We start from the raw sequence: 5625 nt of genomic DNA, 5'->3' as shown, positions 1-5625 counted from the left end.
CTTGACTAGAATGGCCTTCAAATGATTAATTATCATTGATAATAAATTTTTTTATGTTCACTATAGGTATAACAAAAATATTTCCCTTTTTTCATTGACATTATAAACTATTTCTATGCTAATACAAAAATACTTCAATTAGACTTTTTCATATCATGTGTTTAAAAAAGAATGATACTCTAATTTGCAGATTGCACAGCCAATCATCATGCAGCCTGTTTGTAGGTACTAAACCACATCCACCACATAGAAATAAATTTCTGATTTGAAGGTAGAGATTTAGAGCTGGAGTTTGGAGTTTTGCCTCTAGGAACCCTGCTTGGCTTATCACCTCTCACTGCAGACTGGCTTCACTTTGGGTTCCCATACTCCTTGGGCATAGGTACACAAATTCCCTCAGCATATATATCCGTGGCTCCTTGCCCAACAGAAGCAGCATGTGCCCTACAACTGGCCACCATTGCTTATGTCCAGGTGGCAGAGCAGTCTCTTGGCGAGGTTTCAGAGTTGCTGAGCACAGGACATTACTCATCCGGTTCTCTGGTTTTGGGGACTGTGGGGCTGTCCTCAGACTCTGAGGTTGGAGCAACCAAGTGACCTGATGAGAAGCCCGAGCCTGGCTGTCTCACATATTGAGAAGCAGTATCTCCTGGTGTATTTGCCATCTGTGGCAACCTGTCTGAGAAGCTCTAAGTTTGTGCAAAGGCTGCAAAACTGGACAAGTTTAGACGTTTGAGGAATAGCAAAGAAAGGGTGGTCAGAGCAGATTAACAGGGAGAGTGGTAGATGAGGTCAGAGATTGTTGGGGATCAGATCATACAGCATCTTATATATAACAGTAAGGATTACATTCTATTCTAAATGTGATAGGGTATTACAAAATTTAATGCAGGGAAGTGATAGGACTCGACTTACATTTTATAGAGCTTACTTTGGCTGCAGAGGATTGTTTAAAGGGGTGCAAGGGTGACAACAGAGAATTACACCAGCCCAAGTGAGACATGGCAGCTCGGATTAGGCAGTGGTGAGTGGACAGATTTGATAAATTTTGAGTAGAGGTACCAAGACTTGCTGATGGATTGATAGAAAGTAAAGGGACTATACTCCTTGTTTTTTGGGCCGATGAATTTGGGTGAATGGTGGTGCCATTATCTGAAATGGAGAAGACTTAGAGAAAAAGCAGGCTGGGGGTGGAGACTAAGAGATCTTTGAATTTACATTTGAGATGCCCGTAAGGTATCCAATAGGCGTACAGACAATACAAGAGAGGGTGAGAAGTGTTCTGGGAATTACTCTCTGTAGGTCTATTTCCTCACCATCTTTCAATCCTTTACCACCACTGTATTTAACCTTCTGTCCCTGCTGTTCACAAGTACTATTCTAAGAGGGGCCACCAAAGACTTTCAAGCTATTAAGTCCTCTTAATCCCCCTGAAAAAGTGACTCTTCTGACTCAGAACTCTCTGCTGTCTTGATTTTGACATTGTTATCTTCTGGTTTTCCTTGATAACTGGCTATTCCTTCTTTTGCAGAATCCTCTCTGCCATTTCTCAAGCACTGATGTTCATTCCTTCACAGCTCTATACTTAGCCTTGTTCTCCTTCCCGAATCAGTTGGTCCTGTACCCCAAATCACTGTAATCATAGTACCACCTGTTCTCTTCTAAGCAAGAAAGTTGTGACTCATATTGATGGTTCCCTTCTTCCATATTCTGCACATTCAAGTCTCACTAATGCTGCCTTTAGTTAAGGTCTTCAGTGTCTTTCGGCTAGAATGATCCTAGAGCCTAGCTTTGTCTCTCTGCAAACTGCCCTCCACTGTTGTTACTTTTCTGAAAAATAGTCATTCCTGTGCTTAAAACCGGTTTACTGGCTCCCTTCCTGAGAACAAAATCCAACTTCAAAGCACAGCATTTAAGGACCCTAATATAAGTCCTATTTATATTTCATCGGAGTAACTTCTTGAGTTTCAAAAAATGCTACTTTCCTATATTAGCTTCTCTACAATCACGAATGCCACTTTCTGGACCCAACCCCTCATTCTTTTGGTGAACCTCCTCTTTCAAATGCCAGCTCAGCCTTTTCTGACCTATCACCTTTCAGCTCTCCATGTTTTACTGGATGTTCAATGACTTCTTGGGATAAGTCTGTATGTATTATTCATTCAGGTTAGCACTTATTAGTAGGCTAGTTACTGTGGTGGTTTGTAATGTGTCAAGTGGGTTAAGCTGAATTTCTTTCGAGACTTCTCTTCCCTGAATGTTTTGGTTAGTGAGCATTCGATTCTTGAGCAACTTTAGAGAGCCAGTGTGAAGCAGCAGCTATTTAGTAGCTCATACATGTTAATGCTGATCTGGGGCTCACCAATTGTAGCTGGGCCTGCAACTTCTCAACCTTTCCCTGGATCATTCTTCAGCTTTTCTAAACTTTGGACGAGGTATGTGTGAAAAAGGACTGAGACTCTTCCAGGAGTCATACCATCAAAGTCAGAGGTAATAAAAATGACAAGAGTTTCAGGTTGTGCTTGTGATTTCTACTTGTTCCCATGTCTCCCACTTTACATCCATCTTCCCTCTTTACTGCCTGCCCCATGGACTTCAAGCTGTTACATCAGAAACAAAGGTAACAGCCTTGCAGAGCAATGCCTGACCAGCTCCCACAACAACATCAAGTCCAATCTCATATAAGCCTACTTAAACTACTATATGCTAGTAGTTCTGCTTCTGACTGAATGCTGACAGTTATATACAGGAAAAATGAGGCTCGTGAGACTACCTGAAATGGTACTTGTCATTATAATCTCAAAGCACCTGTGCTAAAGTCTCTATTGCTCACATATTCTTATGCCTTTCTCAAATTTTGACTTTCTAAGAGAGGAAATTTTATCTCTGTATGACCAGTGCAGGATGGTGCTTAGCACAAATTGTAAACCCTTTGTTAAATAATTTGGAACACTTCCGTTAAAGTTAACAGCAAAGATGTCAATCTGATTTCTATAGCAGAGGAATACATTTGGCATCAATAAATACTGACCCGACCGACATCCACTGTTACATAAAAATCCTAGGAAGTCAGTGAAAACAGCAGTTATCCAAATGGTACATATTTTCAAATATTTCCTATTCAAGTTGTCCTTTGTGTTTAAGTACATGCTTATATAAATGCAGATAAACCTACGGAAGGGCAGAACTTTCTGACTTTAATGCTGGACTCTAGGATAATTTTATTTTATTTTATTTTTTTATTTTTTTATTTTTTTGGAGTTCAATTTGCCAACACATAGCTGGGATAATTTTATGACACATCAGGTTTATAATATTTCCTATGGACATATTACTAAAACAATAAAGCCAATAATGTGATTTGGTACACATTTCCTTTAGTTAAGAATAATAAAAAGCTTTAAATTTCCTATAACCTATTAGCCAGAAATAGCTTACCACTAAATTATCAGTTCCATGACATGTTTAATTTTTAGCCATATGATGTTAAAACAGTTCAGAATACTATGCAACCTGAAAAACCTAGTTTTAACTGTCACCAACGAAGTGCAAGATGACAGAATAATTACAAGTTTAAACTATAACTTGGAAAAAAAAAATAAACTATAACTTGGTAGTCTTTAGTCAGCCAACAAATTTTATTAAAAGCAAACTGCTCTTTCAAAATTGATCATGGAACTCAAAATACATATAAAAAGGATGAAAAACATCTCGCTGGCCAATACATCGTTTTAATTTTCTCACTATACGAAACAAACTTTGCATTTTTAGAAAAGGTTAAGTGTAACTTCAGTAGACAGCAATACAGAAAGATTTTGTCACAGACTAGTTTCTTTAGTCAATTGCTTCTAGCTCTCTCCACTGGGATAGATGCATTTACAGAACTGGCTGTGATGGAGCCTTCTTTGCAAGCAGCTTTAGACCTGCAATACACTTGGCAATGGTCTCCTTTTCCTGTGATAAGGGAAGAGAAATCTGGTTAGATGTTTCCAAATCACAGAAGGGTATAAACACTGTAATTCTAAAGGATACCTCCTATAAGATCTCAAGGTTCCTACAGAATCTCAAGACTGACAGACTACTAGAAATATTTTATATACCATAGGAGTGATGCAATTTATTCTAAGCAAATCCAGGGAATTAGTTAAAAATCCCCAGGCTCACAGCTTTTGACTGAAATCTATATAGAATTGGAAACCAGACACTGCTATAACCACATGCCAACGATGTTAGCTTGCATAGCTAACAGCTGCTTGAAAAACAGCAGCCTAACAAACATTAATGACACAAATGTTAAGAATAAAAAGTTTTCTTTTTTGTGTATTTTCATCGATTCTTAAGTATGTTACTTTTATGCAAAAGACAATTTCTGAAAAAAAAAAAAATCCATTAAATGTTGGTAGACCCTGTTCTTCTAGTCCCTGATGGTTACAACAGAAAATGATTATAAATGCCTACATACTGTATATATTTGGGAAAGAAATCAAGTCATAATAAAAAAATATATAAACTTTAGAAAGGAAAACAAATTTAGCTGAGTAATAAAAAACATTTGTTTAAGACCAATGATGTAAGAAGCTGGGAAGAAAAAATAGAATAGAGATCATGGAATTAGGAAATGAAAGGAACTCAGAAATAGCTTTATCCAGTCTGTTGTACAGAGAAATGAACTATGTTGGTTAGCATTTCCTAAGTGACAAAACTTGAATACAAGTGTGCCACAGTGCTCTCAACTGTCACTGTCTCTGACAGCAAGAGACCCTTTGGTGACCAAATTCTGAGGAAAGAGGAAGGCCATCACGGTAGCTGTGCAGTCTTTCAAGTTACCACTACCCAGAAAATGAAGCAGGGTGACCCCACCGTCTCTAGGCTAAAGACTCCTTGCCAGCTATTTCTATTGCACCAGAACATCAGCAGAGGTTTGTAAGAGAAATCAATACAATTCCAGAAACTTCAGAACACCATGTACCTGCTGGGCAGATGCTCTGTACCACATGCTTCTCCACCCAGCTTATCATGTGCTCTTGCTCCTTTTGATGCATCATGTTCTGCAGAGATATGACAGTCTAGGTGATTCTTCACTTCCCTGTACACTCCATGCAGCTGTTCCCCATAAGTGAGCTCCAGTGCCATAGCAATGCTATTCTGAAGCAAAATTAAGAATTAATAAAAAAAAAAAAACCTCTGTATCATTGAAGGGTCACTTCTATACTCTGTGGATTCTGCTGGTTAGAATACCCCACCACTTTCTTGTATTTTATGCAAAATTGTTTAATTTAATATGAGTGCGTAAGAGATGCATGTGCTAAATAAACTCTAATAACATATGGTAAAAATATATTTTAAAGTATATACAGTAAGTTTCTTCCAGCCCACCCAAGGCCACCATCTTCCTGTACTTCTTGTAACTCCTTCACAGAAATATTCAATAAATGGGATGCCTGGGTGGCTCAGCGGTTGAGCGTCTACCTTTGGCTCAGGGTTTGATCCCGGAGTCCTGGGATCAAGTTCCACATCAGGCTCCTGGTACGGAGCCTGCTTCTCCTGTCTCTGCCTCTCTCTGTCTCTCTCATGAATGACTAAATAAAATCTTTAAAAAAAAAAAAAGAAAATGAAATATTCAAT

General features: G+C 38.5%; 1 pseudogene; it reads right to left on the bottom strand.

The window, feature by feature from the left end:
* Window positions 1-3614: 3614 nt before the first annotated feature.
* Window positions 3615-5625, bottom strand: part of LOC121490993 — an 18163-nt pseudogene continuing 16152 nt past the window's right edge.

The sequence above is a fragment of the Vulpes lagopus genome, chromosome 5 (assembly GCF_018345385.1).
Source record: "Vulpes lagopus strain Blue_001 chromosome 5, ASM1834538v1, whole genome shotgun sequence".
In the NCBI taxonomy this organism is placed as follows: domain Eukaryota; kingdom Metazoa; phylum Chordata; class Mammalia; order Carnivora; family Canidae; genus Vulpes; species Vulpes lagopus.
This window is presented reverse-complemented; position numbering and strand designations above follow the sequence as displayed.